Source organism: Arvicanthis niloticus, chromosome 1 (genome assembly GCF_011762505.2).
Source record: "Arvicanthis niloticus isolate mArvNil1 chromosome 1, mArvNil1.pat.X, whole genome shotgun sequence".
Classification (NCBI taxonomy): Eukaryota; Metazoa; Chordata; class Mammalia; order Rodentia; family Muridae; genus Arvicanthis; species Arvicanthis niloticus.
In genome coordinates, this window is record NC_047658.1 from 129,644,866 (window position 1) to 129,666,914 (window position 22,049).

The following is a 22,049-nucleotide window of genomic DNA, read 5'->3' on the forward strand; positions in this document are numbered from 1 at the left end:
CTACTTAAGGTGGAATGAGAAAATTCATGTCCTGTCTTAAAAAGATCTTGGTTGATGTGTGGACCTGTCATATCTACGTCACACATGTCATTTGTATGACACAACAAAACTGTGCTTATATCATGGGATTTTTGTGAGTATCAATTGAGATAATTTGTCTCAAACTTTAGCCTACTTTCTAGAATTTTGTATCCTGAACTGTGGCACTGCAATGGCAGCAGTGATAGGGACTGTTCTCATTGGTTGTGCAGTTCAGAACATTTCTGGCCAGACATTTTCTCTGTGTCTGTCAACAATGGTGGGGACCCGAACAAGAAATCTGAAAGAGTCTGTCCTAACCCCCATCCCCATGGCTGAAATGTTATGTAAAGCCCTAATTGGAGAAAGCCAGAGAGTTTTGAGTCCTTTTCTTGAGCAAAGGCTAGGGAGAAAAGTTGGAACAATCTCTGCATCTTCAACTGAAGATGAAGAGGTTAGTTTCGTCACAGATGTGTCTCGCGTCTTGCCCAAGCTGGCTGCTGCTCACCCCGACACTGCTCTGACAGTGCTCTCTAGTGGCCCACGGGAAGAGAACAATTCCCAGTGCTAGAGCAGGACTAAATTCCACAATATCTGCAGCTCAGAGAAGACTATGCAGTCATTGCAAGAATGAATGGTAGTCACCTGGAGACCCTGGAAGAATTTCTATGAAGGACCGAAAGAGAAGCAGGATGCAAAGGCTCTAAGCAATCAGAGCCTCTTCCTGTAGGACGCCACCTAACGAAGCCTCCCCACATTGAATAATGCACAGGCTGAGTACAGGATAAAGTGTAATTATGCAGACATAATAATATGTGAAAGGGTATCAACTAGACTGTTGACATATATGGCTGATATATGTAGAAGAAAGGCAAGAAATTTTAAAAATCAACCAAAAAGAAAAAAAGAAAAGCTCCACAATTGTGCAGAATTATGTCTAAATGTGTGTATTCAAAATAAAACTCAACTTACCAGTAAAATCATCCAGATGAGGAAAGTTCTGAAAGCTTTCTCAGTAAAGCAGAATTTTAAGATGATCACTTATCTCTTTATGAATTTATTGAATTTTAGAATGTGACTTTAAAAATCTAAAATGACTTCTTGAAGAAACTATGGTTTTACCAAAGTTCAGTGTGCACGATAGAATTTGTAGAGCCCCTTCTGAAACTTCTATGGTACAAACGCTATTGTGGGAATTCCCAGGATCTTACCAGAGACGTGGGAAAGAACTGCAGATCTGACCGTTAGGTCACAATTCTTCCCACTGTTGAAGCATCTGCACAGGATCACACTGCTTCCGAAGCCTTGCTTGTCTCACAGTGGTTTCATTTCACTCTCCTGTGAAGAGTAGTTAAGATCCTGCTGAAGCTACTAGCTGTGGTGTCCAATGCTGTGCTCTTCTGTTCTCCACTATTATGCTAGCACGCCGCAGGCAGGGCAGGAAGGAAAGAAAAGAAGAGTTTAAAAACTCATAGTATTAGTGCTGTGGAAACTTTTTGGAATCTATGAGGGTGATTCTACCAAAGACTCCTAGTAACAGAGAATACAGAACCTGAACTGACCATTCTGTAACCAGGCAAGACTTCGTGTGGTGGGACTGGGACACTCACCCAGCCACAAACCCTTAGACCTACAATTTGTCTTGCCTGCAAGATGTGCTGTGATAATGGTGGTGCAGAACTTGTAGGAGTGGCCAACCAATGACTGGTTCAATGTGAGGTCCATTCTATGAGAGGAAAGCCATACGTGATCCTGCCTGGATGGCCAGGAACGAAAGGCAGGATAGGCCAGAGATCTAGGATAGAAAAAAGCAAATGAAATGATTCCTAAAGATATTCTGTTATATTCATAGATTGGTGCCTAGCCCAGTTGTCACCAGGAAGGCTTCATCTGGTAACTGATGAGAGCAGAGGCGAAATCCCACAGCCAAACATTAGGTAGAGCTTGGGGAAACCTCAAGGAAGAGGGGGAGGAACGATTGTAGGAACCAGAGGGGTCAAGAACACCACAAGAATATGGCCCACAGAATCACCTAAGCAGAACTCAAGAGGGATTCACAGAAACTGAAGCAACAATCACAGAACCTATATGGATCTGAGCTAGGTCATCTGTATATATGTTGTGGCTGTGTAGCTTGGTGTTCTTGTAGGACTCCTAACAATGGGAGTAGGGATTGTTTCTGACTCTTTTGCCTGATCTTGGGATCCTTTCCCTCCTACTGGTTTGCTTCATCCAGCCTTGATATGAGATGGCTTGTGCCTAGTCTTATAGTTTGTTATGTGGGTTGGGTTGATTTCCCTAGAGGCCTGCTCATGTCTGAAGAGAAACAGGGGAAGAGTGGATCTTGGGGTGGGGGGTGGGATAACTGGGAGGAGTAGAGGCTGTGTTCAGGATATAATGTATGAGAGAATAATAATAGGAAAAACCTCATAGTATGAGAGGTTGACAGTCTCAGATAGGCGACTTCACTAGGTTGGCCTTTGGTGAAGTTCTTCTGGCTGTTTGATAAAAAGATGAAGATCAGGGTGGGAGCCTGTGGGAAGAGAGAGAAAGAAACCTGGCAAAACAGGAAGCAGGGGAGAGTGAGAGGCTGTCAAGAGAATTCACTCACTCCATGAGAGCAGCATTAATCCTTTTGGGTATGATCTTCCCAGAAGCCAATTCTTTCTTAAGGTCCCACTGCCTCATTATCTCCACACCAGGAATCAAAATGCTGTACCAGAAAGCTTAAGAAACCAGCTTAGACCTGCCTAAAACCCACTGTGGGTCAGATGACACAGTAGGAAGAGACACTACATGCTCAGACCATTTCAATTACTGCCAGAACCATGTGATACACACAGGAAGTGACTCACTTATACTACATCTAAAACCAGAAGAGCGTCACATGACACAGTGGAAGGAGGCATGCTCGGGACACTTCCAACCACAGCAGAGGGCCACATGACATAAGAGGGAAGATCCTGATTTGCATAGGCTACTTTTCAGCATCCACACTGCTACTGTGGGAGTACTATGGGACAGGTGGAGTGTAGCAACTGGTTTCTTCATTGAGAGTAATTGTGAGCTTTTGTGCTGTGTGCTGGGGATATGAAGAAAAGAGATCTGTGCAGCTTCTGCTAGCCTGCCAGCTAATAGACAGAAAATTCTAATGGCTGCACAGTGAATAATCAAAAACCGAGCTATGTGCAGAGACAAACAGAACTGTATGAAGCAATGGGAATGCCCGGTCCCCTGGAGTCAGGGACAGACTCTCTAGGTTGAGACTGAATCTGCAGGATAAATTACTGGTGAAGCAAAGACTGAATTGCAGATCATCTCCCAGTTGGAGAAGCTATGCCAAGCTGAGCCCACAGGAGAGGGACATTCCTGAAATGTCTGCTGCTAGTACCTCAGCCACTCCCATTCCTCAGTTTTGGACAATACAAATTTTGTGGTCTGCAGAGGTTAATTTATATCTGCTTGCTGGTGTGATGCGATTTAAATATGAAAGCTTTTGATGTACGTTGTCCTTTGCACAATAGCTATAGATTAAATCCCTCCTAAGATCTTGGCTTTGTGGGCAAGAAACTTAAAATGATTGTTTAATTATTAATGATACATGCGAAACAAGGGATGGCAGGTGTGTCTCATTATGCTGGGATACTTGTTTGGCACATATATACATATATATATTTATATATAAATATATATATTTATATCCATTATCGCCCCACCCTAGCCATTGTGTAGGTGCCCAGCTTTGCCTCTGGGAATGGGGCTTTGCTTGTGAATGACAGAGATGGCGGTCAGTGGGGCCTTAATCTTCTCCAGTTTCATTTCAAAAGCTTGTGTTCCCCTTGCTGAGCCACAGGAGCTGGCTTGTGTAGGGAAAACAAAATTGGTACACTGACTCTAACATTCTTCAGCTATGCATCTTTCAGGCAATTTCCAAGTCTATGTAGGACGATAACGGGCGGCAATCTTAATTCACTTAAAAATTAATATGTGTTGACTCATCTATACTGAGTATTAAACTAGTAGGTGGGTAATGAAAAATTATTAAAACAGGATCAGAGAGAGAGAGAGACCTTTATATCATGAAATTAGTGCTTATTAGTGCTTGCCTCTCCTGGAGGGCGGGCAGTTAATGGAACTTGGATGGTAAAGGTAGACATCAGGGCTGCCTGGGCCAGTTGCTCTCCCTGGCTAAAGAACAGCCTTGGTGCCATTTACTTCCAGTACTGTTCCCTGCTCAACGCTAACCCTCTGAGCTGTAGCATTTAGCTCCAGATACCGGCCCTCCTGCCTTGGGGACTGGCTCTCCTGTCCCTGTTCACGCCCAGCATCTTCTGCCCTTGGGTTCTGTTTCTTTCCTCGTTATTCACTTCCACTTTTGGATCTGTACAGATGTATCTTCTTGGTGGAACATAGGTCACATGGAAAACTCCAACTGCTAAGATTCTTAGAAACACATTTTCACTTTCTAGTTCAGAGTTTCTCTACCTTCCTAATACTGTGATTTTTTTTAATACAGTTCCTCATATCGTGACACCTTTGTCCCAGCCAAAAAATTATTTTGTTGCTATTTCATAACTGCCATCTTGCTACTGTTATGAATCAAAATGTAAATATATGATATGCAAAATATGTGATAGACTCTATGGGACAGGTTGAGAACCACTGTCCCAGTTTGCTCTAGAAAGCACAGTAAAGTGCTTGGCTTAGAAGCTGAGTGAGCTAGTTTTCATACCCCACCTCATCCTTTCGTCTAGATCTGCACAAATCTGTAATTCAGTTCCAAAACAACATGGTGATAGAACTGTTTCCCTGCAAAATAGGATGCAATGGCCCCTCATCACCATCACAAAGGAGGGATCAAGGTCTCAGAAGTGCAAATTCTCTGATGCAGATTTATCATTTACTCTGTGAGATGACAAATCATATTTTCCAAGTCCAGCCCACCATCCACTTTGGAGAATGGGTTCCTTCCCGTGTTCAGTTGTTGACATATCAGCTATAGCCACTTTAGTGGCCGGTGGCAGAGCAGATGTCACATGACAACACGAAGCCTAACCTGTTCACTTTAGGACCTTCAGGAAAATATCTACCAACCCCTATTCTAGTTCATCAGAATCCTGTCGTGATCTCCCATAAATAAATTATTATGTCATCCATCATTAGCATACTCTATATGAAATAGTAAGGGGCAGAGAAGAGAATTTTTAATTTTTTTTCAGATTATAGTTACATAATTTTCTTCTTCTCTTTCTTCCCTCCATCTCCTTCAGGTGCTTTCCTTGTTCTTTCTTAAATTTAGAGCCTTTTTTTTTTTTTAATTAAACTGTTGTTGTTGTGTATATCTTCAAACACACACAACTTGAACTGTATATTTACTGTTTTAATGGCTGAAATCACTATTGGCTAACCAGTTGCTGTTCTCTTTTCTGAAGAAGACTTATTTTTTCCACTCTCAGCATTCCTCAGTTGCCTCTAGTTGTCTGTCTATGGCTGAGGTCTTGTGAGGTTTCCTTTTTCCATGTTAGCATGTCTGTTGGTGTTGTCCTTGCTCAGGTTGTGTTTAGGTACCATGCTGGTGAGACCTCATGGGTGTCACTTTAGGACACAGAATTTTTTTTTTTTTTAAAGAAAAGCTTAATACAGTAGAACAAGAAAGAAACATTGAGTATCTATTCTACATTTCTGTCAGAGCCCATCCCTCAGTGAGGGTACAGTGTCCTGGTAAGGTAGCTCACACTACTACAGTGTCTTAGTCAGAGGTTCTAGTCATGCACAAAACATCACAACCAGGAAGCAAGTTGGGGAGGAAAGGGTTTATTCAGCTTACACTTCCACATTGCTGTTCATCACCAAAAACGTCAGGACTGTAACTCAAGCAGGTCAGGAAGCGGGAGCTGATGCAGAGGCCATGAAGGGATGTTACTTACTGGCTTGTTTCTCCTGCCTTGCTCAGCTTGCTTTCTTATAGAACCCAAAACTACCAGCCCAAGGATGGTACCACCCACAGTGGGCTGGGCCCTCCCCCTTGATCACTAACTAAGAAATTAAAGCTGGATCTCATGGAGGCATTTCCTCGAGGGAGGCTCCTTTCTCTGTGATAACTCCAGCTTATGTCAAGTTGACAGAAAACCAGCCAGTACACACAGTTAGAGTGGTATTTGTGTCCCAAATGCTTGGTCCCCAGGGTGATGCTATTGGGAGGTAGTGTATGCTCTAAGTGTAGATCCTAGTGGGAGGTCTTTAGGTTATCAAAAGGCTGAACTAGAGGGGAATTGTCAGAACCTGATTTCCCCCTCTTTCTGTTTTTACTTTACTTCTTGACTCATGACATAAGCAGTATTCTGTCAGGTTCTGCTATGATGTGCTACTTTGCCAGGGACTCAAAACGATGTACCACTTGACCATGAGTCAGAATCACCAGAGCCATAAGCCAAATTGAACCTTTTCTTTTTATAAATAAATTGCCTCAGGTACTTGATTATAGTAATGGAAATTTGACTGATATACTTTTACTCCTGTGGAACTGAGTTCATAGGCTTGCCTTTGTGTAGACCATGACCATTGGGTACAGCGGTATGAAAGGACTTAATGGAAGGAACCATTGGCTTCTAGTGACGTGCCTTTCTACTTTGTCTGTTAAGCTAAGACATCCTTTCTCTTAGATTATTTTGGGTCATCTCAATCATATAGACCTACTTCAGCATTTTTTGTACACTCATACTTTCAGGGCATTGACGATCTGAACATCAAAATTGTCGTGGTCCCCAGCCAATGTTGAGAGGTGGGGCCTGGCTTTCAGAAGTGGGTCCCTGGGAGTGGAGCTTTGAAGAATATACCTGGCTGCCGGTTCTGTCCTTGCTTTCTGTTCTGATCTGCCACCACATGAGCAATTTTGGCCTTGTGTGCCCACCAGGGTAAGCTGACCGGCTGTGTCATGTCTTCCTTGGTGTGGTGAATGGAATTACTTTAAAACCATGAGGGAACTCACAGACTATCTTCCTTAAGCTGTTTGCATCAGGGTTTACATGAGTTTAACGATAAACACAACTTCTTCAGCTCTGAGGTACAGGCTGGACACATGCTTGTCTACAGTTCAGTAGATGCTTCTAGTTTACCACATGAACCTCAGATCTCATGGTTACTTACAGTTACATTGTCCATCTTCTTAGAGTTCAGAAACAAGCAAGAAACCATTTTTAGAAAAACAGTGATCTACTCAAGAGGTCTATTTTTTAAATACTTGTAACAGCTCGCTTTGTTCCGCAGGTCAGGGTCTAGCAAGAGAGAGAGTGGGGGGAAGAAGGGGAAGAGACACGAAGAATAGAAACAAGCCAGAGGGTCTGTAGTCAAGTTTACTGTCTCCCATTCACTATATCCACACCTCCTATTGACCTCTCTTTGACTTCTCCTATTGACCCTATTACAAGGAAATCCTGGGTATTTATAAGCACAAGCAGGAGAACACAGGTGAAGATGTTTTACCACGTGCACCATGCAGCTGGGGCCACTAAACAGCAAAACAAGCTATGTGGGATAAACAAGATGTTTGTCAGAGTGTGCTCAGCTGTTGTAGGCTGTTGAAAAACAAGTCTCTATCAGGGTATATGGTTCGAGATGGCTGCAAAGTTGATAGCTGCTTTCTAGCCACTTTCTGCTTAAAGTCGGCTCCCAACAAATACTAAAGGACTATTTGTATTTCTAAGAGTCATTGCATAAAATCCTAATTTATGGCAAAACATCTAGACTCCTGACTGTCAAATGAATGGAATTAAAAAAAAAATGCATTGCCCAGGCAGGTAGCTGTGTATCACATGTCGAGTGACATGCATTTTTTCCAGTAAATAGTCTAAAATTGAAACAGCAGCAGTAATTGGAATTAACATCTGATTAAAAATTTCAAAGAGACTGTTATTCACTGGGAAAAAAAAAACCCATCTACTACAAATGGTGAACATCCAAGTTAAACAGATATTATGTTATTATTACTATCTTTCTTCTTTTCTTATAGGTATACTTTTTTAAAGAGCTTATTATTTTGGAAGTCTTTATACCCTGTGGGTCAGGAAGCCAATGTGAGATGGTTCATGCCAATTTTCTGGTGTTTATTCCATTTGAAAGTGCAGGGATCTAGGAAATGACCACAAAGTTGGTACTAAGATCTTTCAACCCAACGAATACAGAGCTAGTGCTATCTGGCCCACAGAAGTGCCTCTTACAGAGCTGATGACAGTAGTGTCCAGGACCCTCCCAGATTAACATTGGTATTATTTATATTCCCCATTGTCAAAGTGTGTTTCCCCATCCACAGCCATACTTCTGACAAAGGGCCACAGTTCTTACACATTTCAGTAATCTTCTCAAAGTTACTAGGACTCTTTTGCAGTAAAGAGTCCTGAAGCCACTGAAATTAGTGTAAAAGTGAAAGTAGTGTAAAAGACTGTAACAGGCTAGTGCCAATCCTTCCCTTTTCCCTGTTATGCATCAGTTCCCTGCCAATCATATTGTATCTGAGGGACTACAGTATATATAAGTCACTGTTCAAAGGTCCTCCTGAATATAATAAGCTGGGATCCATATATGAGAGAGAAAAAAAAAACTAAGTGATTTTTGTCTTTCTGAGTCTGAGTTAGATTGTTTAATATAATACTTGCCAGATCTTTCCACTTTCCTGCAACTTTCATTTTACTTGGCAGCTGAATATAATTCTATTGTGTATACACACCACATTTTCATTATCTATCCCCCTATTGATGGACATCCAGGCTGATCCCGTCTCCTGGCTAATGTAAATGGTGCTGTAATATCACTATGTGCCCTAGGTTCGGGCCACCCTGCTGGCATGGCAGGCACAACTATCATGCTTGTAGCCCTTGGGCAGCACTGTGCCCCCCAATCTCCTTCCTCTAGAAGGGCAAGGAGCAGCAATTGCAGCTCGGTGCTGTGGGCTAGGCCAGCAGATCTAGTGGCTATACTGGCCTAGTGGGTGAGATGGGCCCAGTGGTGGTTTGAGGGTCCTGACAGCCTGAGTACCAGCCCCTCTTGGTAAAGACATACTCCTTTGCCTGCCACTGCATCCCTGCACCTGTCGCTGTTTCCACATTCCTAGTTCTGCTTCTCTCTGCAGCACGTATCATTTCCTTCCGCCATCTTCTTTTCCAATTCTGTGAAACTAGGTTTTAAAGGCGTCTTTCCATAAGACCTGCCCCTTTTTAAGTTGTTCCGGAGATAATGCATACTCTACAGGGTCATCCTTGTTGCTATGTTTACCTGTGAAGCCTCTGTGGGTCTCTTAGGCTTCTGGGAGTGGCCCTGTGGTCCCATGTGTGCTGGCAGCTGCTGCTATCTTGAATCTCAGTGGCCTGTGGTTCTTTGTCTAAGTGTGGGGCCCTGTGAAATTTCCCCCTCTACCTTAGGATGGGTATCGGTGTCATCCTTGTTCAGGTCTTGTTTAGTCAGCCGTTTTGTTGAGTCACCATGGGTGCAGTCTCCCTGTTATTTTTGGGAACACAATCTCACAGCCGTCTTGACTATGCTTGTTCTTTTCTTCAGTCTAAAGTATTGATTCTAGCATTAGCTGTAGAGCTAGTTTGGTAGACATGAACTCTTTTAAGGTTTGCAGCATGGAAAATTTTTCTTTCTCTTTCAACTAAAGCTAATAGTTTTGCTGGGTCAAGTAGTCTTGAGTTGGTATCTGTGGTCTTTTAGCATACAAATGAAAATGTGAATTAAAACATTTATTTATTTTAATTGGATATTTTATTTACATTTCAGATGCCATCCCCTTTCCCCATTTCCCCTCCCTAGAAAACCCTTATCCCATACCCCCTTCTTCTTTTTGCTTTTATACAATTTTTTTTAAATGTTAACCAATGGCTTTATAAATTTGGTAATGCTCAATATCAATCAGAAGTGTAACCTAATACCCAACCTAGATATATCAACTATCTTTGACTGGCAGAGACATGTGAACATCTGCCTCCATGTCTGGCCCCCCTCTCTCTTTCTCTCTCATCACCTAGCTCCTCCTCTTCTTACTCCTCCCACCTTAGCTCCTTCTACATATCACCCTTCCTGTTAAAATAAAACTTTTCTCTCAAAATACAGTTAGAGCATAATTATGCCAATTTATGTCAGTAAGGTGCATCTGTGGTTTTGTAGGACTTGTATTGTATCACTTTAAGCTCTTTTGGTTTCAAAGTTTCTGTTGGGAAATCAGCTGTTATTCTGATGGGCTTTCCCTTAGATATGACTTACATTTATTTCTCTTGCAAATTTCAATGGTCTTTCTTCTGTACATTTAGTGTTTTAACTATGATGAACCAAGGGTTGTTTCTGTTCCATTCATATCTGTTTAGTGTTCTGTGTGACTCTTGTATCTAAATGGGCGTGCTTCTCTTAGTTGGAGTTTTCCAACTAAGATCCTGTTGAAGATCTGGTCTATACCACTGACCTGAGATTTTTCTCTTTCTTCTATCCTATAATTAATAACTTTTTATTTTTATATGGTGTCCCAAAGTTTTTGCATACACCTTTACACACTTTACATTTTTTTTTTTTTATCATTTTCTTTGTTTGAGTAGCCCAATTCTACTACTTTGTCCTTCAGTCAGATATTCTATCTTCTACTTAAAATAACTTTTCTGTTACTGAAGCTTTCTACTGAGTTTTCTAGTTAGGTTATTGATCGTTTCATTTTAAACTTTATTTAAGGTTGAGTTCTCTTTAACACTTTTATCTTTCATGTCTCAAATTCTCCTCATGATTTCATTCAGCTGTCTGTCTTTTCTTACACTTGAGTCAGGAGTTTTATTCTTGCCTGCTTAAAGATCATTTGGTTGTTTGTATCTTCTTCAAATTTGAATTTTCGGGTCACATTTACATTGTGATTTTAAAACTTGCATTGTGAAGTTCATCTAGATAATTTCCATGGGTGAATGTTTCTATAGGACTGCTGGTTTTGTTTTTGTTTTTTTTTTTTTTAAGCTATACTGTATTATCTCTATCTTTCATGTTGTTTGCGCTTTTGCAATGGGACCTGGGCATGTGGAGTTTGTTTGTTTATTTTGTCTGTCCACCTACGCTGACTGGGAATTTGGGTCTGTTTTGCTGTTAGCAGAACTTGGTTGATTTCCGATCACATGCAAGGAGCTTGCAGTCTATTCCTTCAGAACTATCTTAGTTAGGTTTTCTATTGCTGCAATGAAACACCATAACAAAAAGCAATTTGTGGATGAAAGGGTTTATTTGGTTTACATTTCTGTATCACTGTTCATCATCAAAGGAAGTTAGGACATGAATTCAAACATGGCAGGAACCCAGAGGCAGAAGCTGACACAGAGTCCATGGAGGGGTGCTGCTTACTGACTTGCTCATCATGGTTTGCTCAGCCTGCTTTCATATAGAATCTAGGACCATCAGCCCAGGGATGGTACTACCCACAATGGGCTGGGTTCTCTCCCATCAATTATTAATTAAGAAAATGCCCTATAGGCTTGCTTATAGCCTGATTTTATGGAAGCAGTTTCTTAACTGAGGATCCCTCCTCTCTTATGACTTTAGCTTGTGTCAAATTGACATAAAACTATCCGGCACAGATGCGTAAGTGTTGATTTTTCATTTAGAGGCTGGATGATTCCAATTTTATGGCCACTGGGGTGTCACTGGGGTCTTACAGTCAGTGTGTGAGATTGTTGTGTGAGGTACTGGGCCAGGGGTGGTGTGGACTCAAGGATTTGTGGCACAATTCAGAGGCAGGCTTCTAGGGCTAGAGGTGGGAAGGGGGCAAGGCCAATGGGACTTAGCATAGAGATGTACTGTTGGCTGCTGTGGTAGGGTTTAGGGAAAAGCAACGTAGGGCTCTGATTGGAAGGTCTTAGGATCTTGTCTAGAAAGTTCACACGTGTAGTACTTGTTGAGACTCTTCCTCTCCCTTCCTCTGTATTCATGTCATGGGGTGAGAGGCTTTAGGGGATTCAGTAAGAAATCTCACAAGTACAGAGCTAGTTTCTGGGCTTGAGTGTGGGGAAGAGTGCTGTCTGCTAAGAAACTAAGCATCAAGAAAGATCATGAATGTGACTCCTGGCTTGCCTTGGTAAGTTAGAGCAGGGCAAGCGACTGGAGTGTTGAAGCTCTTAGATTAAGATCTTTGCTTCACTTTGAATTGACTTTTGTCTAAGATGCAGCTGCAGATTTAGATTTCTTTTCTGTAGGTGGATATCCAGCCTTGATACCACTATTTGCTGAATAGGCTGCCTTTTCCCTAATTTATGTTTTTGGTGAATTTGTCATTCCTGATGACTAAGGCAGCTGTAGCTGTGTGGGTTTACTTATGGGTTCTCTGTTCTGTTCTGACATGTTCTACATGTCTTTTCATGCCAGTACCATGCTGTCTTTGTCATTATAGCTCTATTGTATAGTTTAAAGTCTGATATTATGACACCTCCAACAACGTTCTTTCTGTCAAAGATTATTTGGTATTTGTGACCTTTTCTGTTTCCATTTGTGTTTTTGGATGGATTTTTTTTTTTTTTTATAATTCTGCAAACAGTGTCATTGGAACTTTGGTAGGGTTTGTATCAAACACAGTATTACTTCTGACAATCCAGGAGCATAGGCACTTCTTTCCATAGCTAGCATGTCTGTTTTCTCGCTTATATGGGTCCTAGTTCATAATGTTTATATGTCTGTGGGTTGGTATGAATGTAAGGATAGGCTTGAAACTAGAAAAAAGAACACAGGGGGGAGTGTGCATTGAGGAAGCATGGAACAAAATGGGTCACATGGGACTTGGACATAGAAAGAGAGGTACAAGGAAGTGGGTCCCCAGGGGTATGAAGGAGAGGCAAGAGAATCAGCAAAACCAGACTTCTCTGGAAAATTTTGCAAGAAAACCTTGTCTAATTAAAAATTTAAAACTCAAGCTGGACATTGTGGCACATACCTTTATCCAGCATTCAGGAGGCAGAGGATATTCAGGAGGCAGATGGATATTGAGTTTGAGGCCAGCCTGGTCTACATAGTGAATTCCAGGATAGCCAGGGCTACACAGAAAAATCCTGTCTCGAAAAAATTAAATTCAAAAATAAATAAAATAGCAGGTAAAAAGACTTACGTAGATTATTTCATTCTGAGTGTCACTCAAGACTGTTGTTAATCCTCATGACGGTTACTACCATGTATCTTATAGAGTTAAGGCATTACTCAGTTGATGCTACTCAAGATCTCATGGTTGCTGTTGAAGTAAGAAAAATATTTTAACAACCGTTTCTTCCATCTGCCTTTCTGGCTCATAAGAGTCAGACATTAGAGCCCTGCAAGACATCCCTGATACTTTCTTCAGTAAGAGGTCACTAGTAAGTCCATTTAAACAGTCCTGCATTCTCAATCATTAGGTTCCCTCATTTACATTTTATCAAGAAACTTTTACCACCAGCTTCAGTTCAGCCCAATTAAGAGTGAGTTTTGTTAATTAGTTTAACAGTCAGAGCCATTGCTAATGACTCAAGACAGCACAGTGAGTCCAGAATCTGTTAAGTACACTCATATAAAAATACCAGCCCCATAAATTCCTTGTCCCCTCAATGCTGTTTATATCATTTAACTCCACTTCCACACATACCCCTGAGGATATGTGGTATAAATTTATACAATCTTGCAGTTCTGGTGGCATGTCAACTCTTTCCTCCTGGGTCTGGAACAGACCTTCTGAAACAGGCAAGGATCTGATTTTTGTTATCGGTTTGTAAGCAATAAAGAGATGATGAATAAAGAATAAGAACTGACAACTTTTAAAGTAACAGTACAAGGTTTTCAAGTTAGACAGTCGAAGTTTTCTCAAAGAGGTGGCCAAGATTATTTTTGTTAATAAAGGATGCTCAATGAAGTTTGAGAGAATCAGTTACTTGAGCTTTTCTGAATTCTACATATTCACCTATTCTTTCTTGTTCATGAGGTGCAACCCTTCCCAAATCAGTAACCCCAAGCCTCTCACAAAACTCTTATGTAAGGCTGGTATTTAACTTCCATTGTATTTAGAAACCCCTGTGAGTAGACCCTGCAAAGTCTGCGGAGGGATGCCTGCCTAGCAGCTACAAGAAGTAGCACTTACATACAAAAAGTCATGGCTCTCTGTTTATGTGGTTGGCCAAGGATCTAAGACTCCCCCAAGTTCCCTCTCTCCTTCTCTCCTTCTCTCCATCCCTTTCCCTTTTCCTCCCATTTTTCCCATTTTCCCTTGCTCTATTGAGGTATAAAGTGGTATAAAAGCACACATCCTGATGTTTTAATATACATACATTTAGTGAGCTCATAGCTACAGGTAAGATAATATTTTCATTGCTTCATAGAACAGCCATTTTTTTTTTTTTTTTTTTTTTTTTTGGCGAGACAGGGTTTCTCTGTGTAGCCCTGGCTGTCTTGGAACTCTGTAGACCAGGCTGGCCTCGAACTCAGAAATCCACCTGCCTCTGCCTCCCAAGTGCTGGGATTAAAGGCGTGTGCCACCACCGTCTGGCCCGCCACGTTTGTTTTTGTGGTGAGAACATTTAAGGTACATTTACTATATTCATCAGGGTTTTCTAAAGGAACAGTACTAACAAAATCACACACACACACACACACACACACGTTTTATTAAATTAGTTTACATGATATGATACATGGCCTGCTCCACACCAGAGAGGCTAAGAATCCAATAGTTGCTTAGCTCACTAGCTAGTTCCAATCTGACACTGAAGACCTGAAGGATCCCTGGAGAACTGCTTGTCTTCATTCTGTGTTGTAAGCCAGCCAGACAAACCTGGTTCTAACGTCAGTGAAGGAATGCAACAGTGGCAGCAACAGAGTAGATGAACTTGTCAGCAGAGTGAAGGCAAGCAGGCAAAAAGTAGTTTTCTTCTTCTATGGTTTTTTTTTTTTTTTTTTTAAATCACATTTGGTATATGTCCTACCACTTCAAATAATAAGATCAAGAAAGTTCCTTTTGGGAATGTCCAGCTTGGTATTTTAGTTGGTTTCAGATCCAGGTAAGTAGACAGCCACTATGCAGTTAACTAAAGTCATTATGCTGTATGTAGTCTCTTTGAAACTTATTCATTGTGCATTATTGAAACTTTATATTATTGACCATCCATTTTCCTCTACTCTCTAAACCCTGGACACTATTGTTTCCCTCTGAATAATAAGAGAGAGAGAGTGTATGCCATTGTCTCATTCTTGATTTTACAAGAAATATGCTTCTTTTGTTCTTGTTTCTTCAGGGCTTCTATAATGAATGGATGTTAATTTTTTAACCCCCCCCTTTTTTTAATCTAGAGATTCGATAATAACATTTTTGTGTTTGAGTCTATTTATGTGATAAAATGCAATTTTTCATTTTTATAATTTAAATAATTTTTGTACCCCTGGAATGGAGCCAAGTTGGTTATGATGTCTGGTTTTGAAGTCTGTTGTTAAATTTACAAGCATTTTTGTCAAGAATATTTATACCCATGTTAATCACAGAAACTGGTCTACAATTGTGTGTTTGTGTGTATGTGTGTATGTGTATGTACTCGTGTCAAGTTATGCTATAAGGGCAGTAGTAGACTCAGAGAAGTGTTTGCAATGTTCTTTTTCCTTCTATTTTGTGGAAGAATTTGAGAAGCATCAACGTTTGTTCACCTTTAATGTCTGGTAGGATTCAGCAGTGAATCTATCTGGTCTTGAGATTTTTGTCATTGGGAGACTTTTTGTTATTGCTTTAATACAATCACTTACTATAGGCTTGTTAAGATCGTTTACAGCCTCTTGTTGGTAAGTTATATATATCTAAAAATTTACCCACTTCTTCTAGATTGTCCCATTTAATGGAGCATGGGCTTTCAAAGTGTTTTCCAAGGATACTTTGAATTATATTGGTTGTTGTGATGTCCCCATTTTATCTTTACTTTTATTCATTTGGGTCTTCTTTCTTTGGTTAGTTTGGCTAAGGATTTGTCAATTTTGTGTGTGTATATATTTCTGTATTTTAGGTTTATCTTTAAACATGCATTTTAATATTTATATTTATTTCATGTATTTATTCTATTCATTATCTATATTGTCCTTTAAATTCAGTTTTATGAACTTCCACCCTACTCTTTGTTATTTATTTTCATCTAGTAATTTTAGGTTTGGTTTCTTCATGTGATTCTAAGACCCCGAGGTACTTTGTCATTTATTTGAAGTTATGCTTATATTTTTTTTATACTGACACTCATAGATGCAAACTTCTCTTTAAGAGCAACCTTACTTATATCTCAAATGGCCTGATAAGTTGCGTTTTCATTTTAATTTGACTGAATATATACATATATGTAAATTATATATGTATAATTTACTTCTCTGATTATTCAATAATCTACTGAACATTCAGGAGTATATTGTTTAATCTCCACATGTTTGTTATTTTCTGTGTTTTTTGGTTGGGAGTTTCAGTCTTATTTATTATGATATGGTAAGATATTTAAATTATTTTAATTCATTTGTATTTTCTAAAGCTTGACTTTATGATTCATTTGGAGAAATCTCCTTGGGCTGCTGATGAGAATGCATATCCTGTACCTTTTGAGTGGAATATAGATGTCTGTTAAATACATTTGTTCTAAAATAGAGTTCAAATCAATAGTTTATTAGTTTTTTGGTACCACTTCTCTAGCCCCCATAGAGTGTGTTCCAATAAAGCCTTATTTATAACATAAATACTATACATTTTTGGTGTGTATTCTAATAAAGCTTTACTTATAACAGGCCATCACCAGAACAGAGGATGAAGGAGAATAATTTTTGGACTTCTCTAAAATTGTCATCACCTCTTGTCAATTATTTAGCTGTTGTTAAACTCAGAAACAACCTCCCACTGAGACTTTAATTACTATACTATCATTTTGTAGGCTGAATCTAGACTGCATCCTCCTGACAAATGAGGTCTACAACTAAATCACTTCCATGAGTGGGGCATTTTATAGAATTGGAAAAACAGAGCACATGCATGCCTTAAAACATCTTCTCTGGAGTCTCCATCACTAGCATAACATATGTTCTCTTGTGACCTTAACAGAGAGTCTATGTTAGGGTGGATCTGGGACATAAGCTGTGGTGATGGACCTCACACACATACAGCATCCTACTGTATGCATTGTGGTATGGCTAAACATTGAGCTGATTGTGTGTGTGTGTGTGTGTGTGTGTGTGTGTGTGTGTGAGAGAGAGAGAGAGAGAGAGAGAGAGAGAGAGAGAGAGAGAGAGAGAGAAACAAGCTTACAACAAAAATCTATGGCCTTAAAACATAATCATTCCTAGCTAATGGCATTCTCATCTAAGCAGATCAGGCTCACATCATCAGAGGCAGGTGGTTTCTTCTTACAATGGACCAAGCTTCAGGCTTTATGTTCCCAGCATTATAGATCCCTGCATGACATTGGTGCGTATCGTTGTAATTCTTGTACTATGTGTTCAACTGCCCCATTATGTTTGGAGAACACTCTTTGTATGTACTCATTTGCCTCTGGCTCTTACGATCTTTATATCCTCCCATCCCCATAATCTCAAAATCAACTCTATGAAGCTGAATTTAGTACAGAGAAAATGATCTGCTACTTAACCTTGTAGCTGTTCAGTTTGTGTGAGTAGACTGTATATTTGCACAATGATAGAATCAAGTAATGATTCATACCACAGAATGAATCCTCAGTGCAAAGTATCCATGACTGTCTGCAGGATCAACCTTCAGCTCCACTTGCTGTTTCATTCTCTTCCTTTTTCTGTTTTTCAGAATTAACTTATTTACTTTATATCCCAACCAGAGTCCCCTGCCCCAAGTCCTTGCTCTATACCCTCATCCACTCCTTCCTATCTCGTCAGAAAAGGAGAGGCCTTCCATGGATATCCACCAGCCTTGGCATATCAAGTTGCAGTGAGATTAGGCACATCTTTTCCTACTGAGGCTAGACCAGGCAGCCCAGTTAGGGAAAATGGTTTCAGAGGTAGGAAACAGAATCAGAGACAGCCCCTGCTCTTGCTGTTTGAAGTCCCACCTGACAATCAAGCTGCACAGCTGTTACATATGTGGGGGTGGGGGCTAGGTCAGTTCCATGAGTGCTCCCTGGTTGGGGGTTCAGTTTCTGCATGGGCCCAGGTTAGTTAATTCTGTAGGTTTTCTTGAAGTATTCTTGACCACTATGGGTCCTACAATCCTTTCTCCCCTTCTTCTGCAGGACTCCTGAAACTCTGCCTAATGTTTGGCTTATGGATCTCTTCATCTGTTTTCATCAGCTGCTGGGTGAAGCCTCTCTGATGACAGTTATGGTAGGCTCATGACTGCAAGCATAGCAGAATATCATTCACAGTGTCAGTAGTAGGCTCCCTCTCATGGTATGGGTCTCAAGTTGGACCAGTCATTGGTTGGCCATTTCCTCAATTTCTGTTCCATCCTTGCTCCTGCACATCTTGTAAGCAGGACAAATCTTAGATCTAAGGTTTTGTGGCTGAGTTGATATCCCGATCCCTTAATTGGAAATCTTGCCTGGTTACAGGAGATAGATGGTTCAAATTTCATATCCTTTATTGTTTGAAGTAATAACTAGGGTCACCCTTATAGATTCCTCAGAGTTTCTATTGCCCTAGGTTTTTAGCTTATCCCAGAGATGTCCAACATATTCCAGTTGTCTTTTCCAGTACTCTCTCCCTCTCTCCTCCCCCTTCTCTGATCCCTCTTGTTTCCATCTCTACCCCTACCCTATCTAGTTCCCCCTCCCATACATCCACATCTCATTCTCAGTGAGATTCATGCATCCCCCTCATTGAGCCCTCCTTGTTATGTAGCATCTTTGGGTCTGGATTGTGTTTGTATGTAGGAGAATACAAATAGGTCCGTATCTATCACTCTGCATAAAACTCAAATCCAAGTGTCTCAAAGACCTGGATATAAACAGGATACACTGAATCTGAGAGAAAAGATAGTGGGGGAATAGCCTTGAAAGCATTGGCACAGTAGAAAACTTTCTGAATGGGACACCAATGACTCAGGCTCTAAGATCAACAGTTAATAAATGGGGCCTGGAAAGGTTCTCTAAGGCAAAGGACACCATCAAGTGGACAAAATGTCAGCCTACAGAATGGAAAAAGATTTTCACCAACTCCACATTTGACAGAAGGCTTGTATCCAAAATATATAAGGAACTCAATAAACTAGACATCAGCAAACCAAATAACTCAATTAAATAATGGGATACAGATCTAAATAGAAAATTCTCTACAGGGGAATCTCTAATGGCTGAGAAACACTTAAAGAAACATTCAGTGTCCTTGGCCATCAGGGAAATACAATGAAAACATTGCTGAGATTCTATCTTACACCCATCAGAATGGCTAAGATCAAAAACTTAAGTGATAGCACTTTCTGGCAAGAATCTGGAGCAAGGGGAACACTCCTCTGGTGCTGTTGTTCAGAGTCCAAACTTGTACAGCCTCTTTGGAAATCAATTTGGTGGTTTCTTAGAAAATTGGGAATAAATCTCAACATCCAGCTATACCACTCATGGTCATATACTTAAAGGATGCCCCACCATACCACAAGGACATTTGCTCAACTATGTTAATAGCAGCTTTATTCACAATAGCTAGAAACTAGAAACTAGAAACATCCTAGATATCCCTTAACCAAAGAATGGATAAATAAAAAGTGATCCATTTGCACAATGGAATATACTCTGCTATTAAAAATGACATCATGGAAATTGCAGGCAAATGAATGGAACAGAAAAGATTATACTGAATAAGTTAACCCAGACCCAGAAAAACAAACATGGTATGTACTTACTTATAAGAGGATATTGGCCCAAAGTAAAGGACAACCTTGCTATGATCTGTAGACCTAGATACTTGTTTCCTTCTTACATTTGAATCCCATGAAGCAATTTATTGGAATTTCTGAACCCTGTGCTCCCAGAAGCTCTCTGAAAGTCAGCATATCCTTTGCTGAACTGAATGTGTATAGCACATTTCCTCAACTTCAAAAATACTTGTGACTGGCATAATACTTTTTATACCAAGCTCATTGCAGTTTTATATCTTTTAAAAAGTCTTTTTATTATTTGAAGATTTTATTTATTTACAAATTATCATTATTATGTTTTCAATTAAAGTACAACAAATTTAAAATCTAACTCCTTTGGAAGGAAACTTATTCACTTATTCACTATTTTATTTTTTATTGGATATTTTATACAGTGTAGTTTGATCATATTCACCACCTACTCTCTGTCTTCCCAGATTCAATCCACTTTCCCACCAACAAATTCACGTACATAAAAAAATAGCCCATCAAATCCAGTTTGTGCTGCATGTATACTATATATTTCTAGGTATGGGATCATGCCCTGGAGTGTGGCCAGCCTACCAGAGAACACACCATTAAAGAAAATGGACTCTTCCTCTCCTAACATTGACTAATTACCGATAGGGGTATGGTGTCACCATCATTTTCTCTATCCATGAAGGAATTTTGTTTGACTTTGTACAAGTCTTGTGCATGCTGTTACAACACTGTGAGTTTCCACGCTCAGCTGCTCTTTTGTGTCTGGAAAACACTATTTCTACATATTTATCTGCCACTGGCTCTTAAAGTCTCTCTTGCTTGCACTTGAAACTTAGAAGGATATGGTGTGATACAGATAGCCCAATAAGGGTTAAGGACTTCACAATATTTATGTTCTTCACCTTTATCAGTTGTAGGTCTCTGTGTTAATCAGCATCTACTGCAAAAAAAAGCTGTTTAAAAATGAATGCTGAGTACTGCATTAATCTATAGGTATATCAATAAGTCATTAGGAATTGGTTTAATGCTCTTCCCATTTAGTAGAACATTAGTAGCAGATTCTTCCCTGAGGCCTGTGACCTGTCTAAACAGTTTTCGCCCCAATAATAATTCTAGATATGGGTTTCATCTTGTGGATCAAGCCTTAAATCCAATGAGAAAGTAGCTGGTTACTCTTAGGACATTCATACCATTTATTCCAAGATATAGTATTATTATTTCTTTAAGCCTATTGTGAAAGAAATAATTCACTCAATGTGTTTGTCAGCTATAGGCATTTTCTGGTAGGGTTTTAGAATATATATATTTAATAATTATAATGAACAGAAATAGAGATAGTGGGCATCTTGACCTTGTTGCTGATTTCAATGGAAGTGCTGAATAATGTTGCCTGTGAGCTTATTGCTCTTTTATGCTGAGATAAATCTTCTAGATTTCTAGATTCTTGAGAACTCTTATATTTAAGGGATGCTGGATTTTGTCAAATGCTTTTTCTTCATCTAGTGAGATGATCATGTGGTTTTTGTCAGGGATCTGTTTATGTGGTTGGTTATATCTATTGATTTACATATATTAAACCATCCTTAGACCTCTGGGATGGAGCAAACTTGATCATGGTAAATAATCTTCTTGAATTTGTTTACAAGTATTTTATTGAGAACTTTTTAGATATTTGTTCATTGGAGATATTGACCTATTACTTTTTTTCAGGTGGGGGGGTTATGTCTTTGATATTTTAAACCAGGATATTACTGGCTTTGGAAAAAGAATTTGGACAAGTTTTTTGGTATCTTTTCTTTCTTCCATACCTGTGATTTACATATTGTTTAAGTGCCCCAGAGTTCCTGACTGTTCTGTTTATTGGGTTAGTTTAGTAGTTAGAGTTAGTATTTTCTGGAACTGAATGATCTAATTCCTCTCACTTGTCTGTACACCTATAAGCACTTTCTTCAACTTGTGGTTTTTCCATTACCATTTTCTTTGGCTTACTGACATTTTCATTTTCATTTGAGCATGGCTTTTATTTAAAAGTCCTATCTCTTTATTAAATTCTATTTTCAATATATAATGATATATATATATATATATATATATATATATATATATATATATATTGTATAATGTATTACACACATATATTTGCTACTTTGAATTTGTTGTCTTGTGGGTCATCTACGTTGCTTTTCTTAGGGAACTT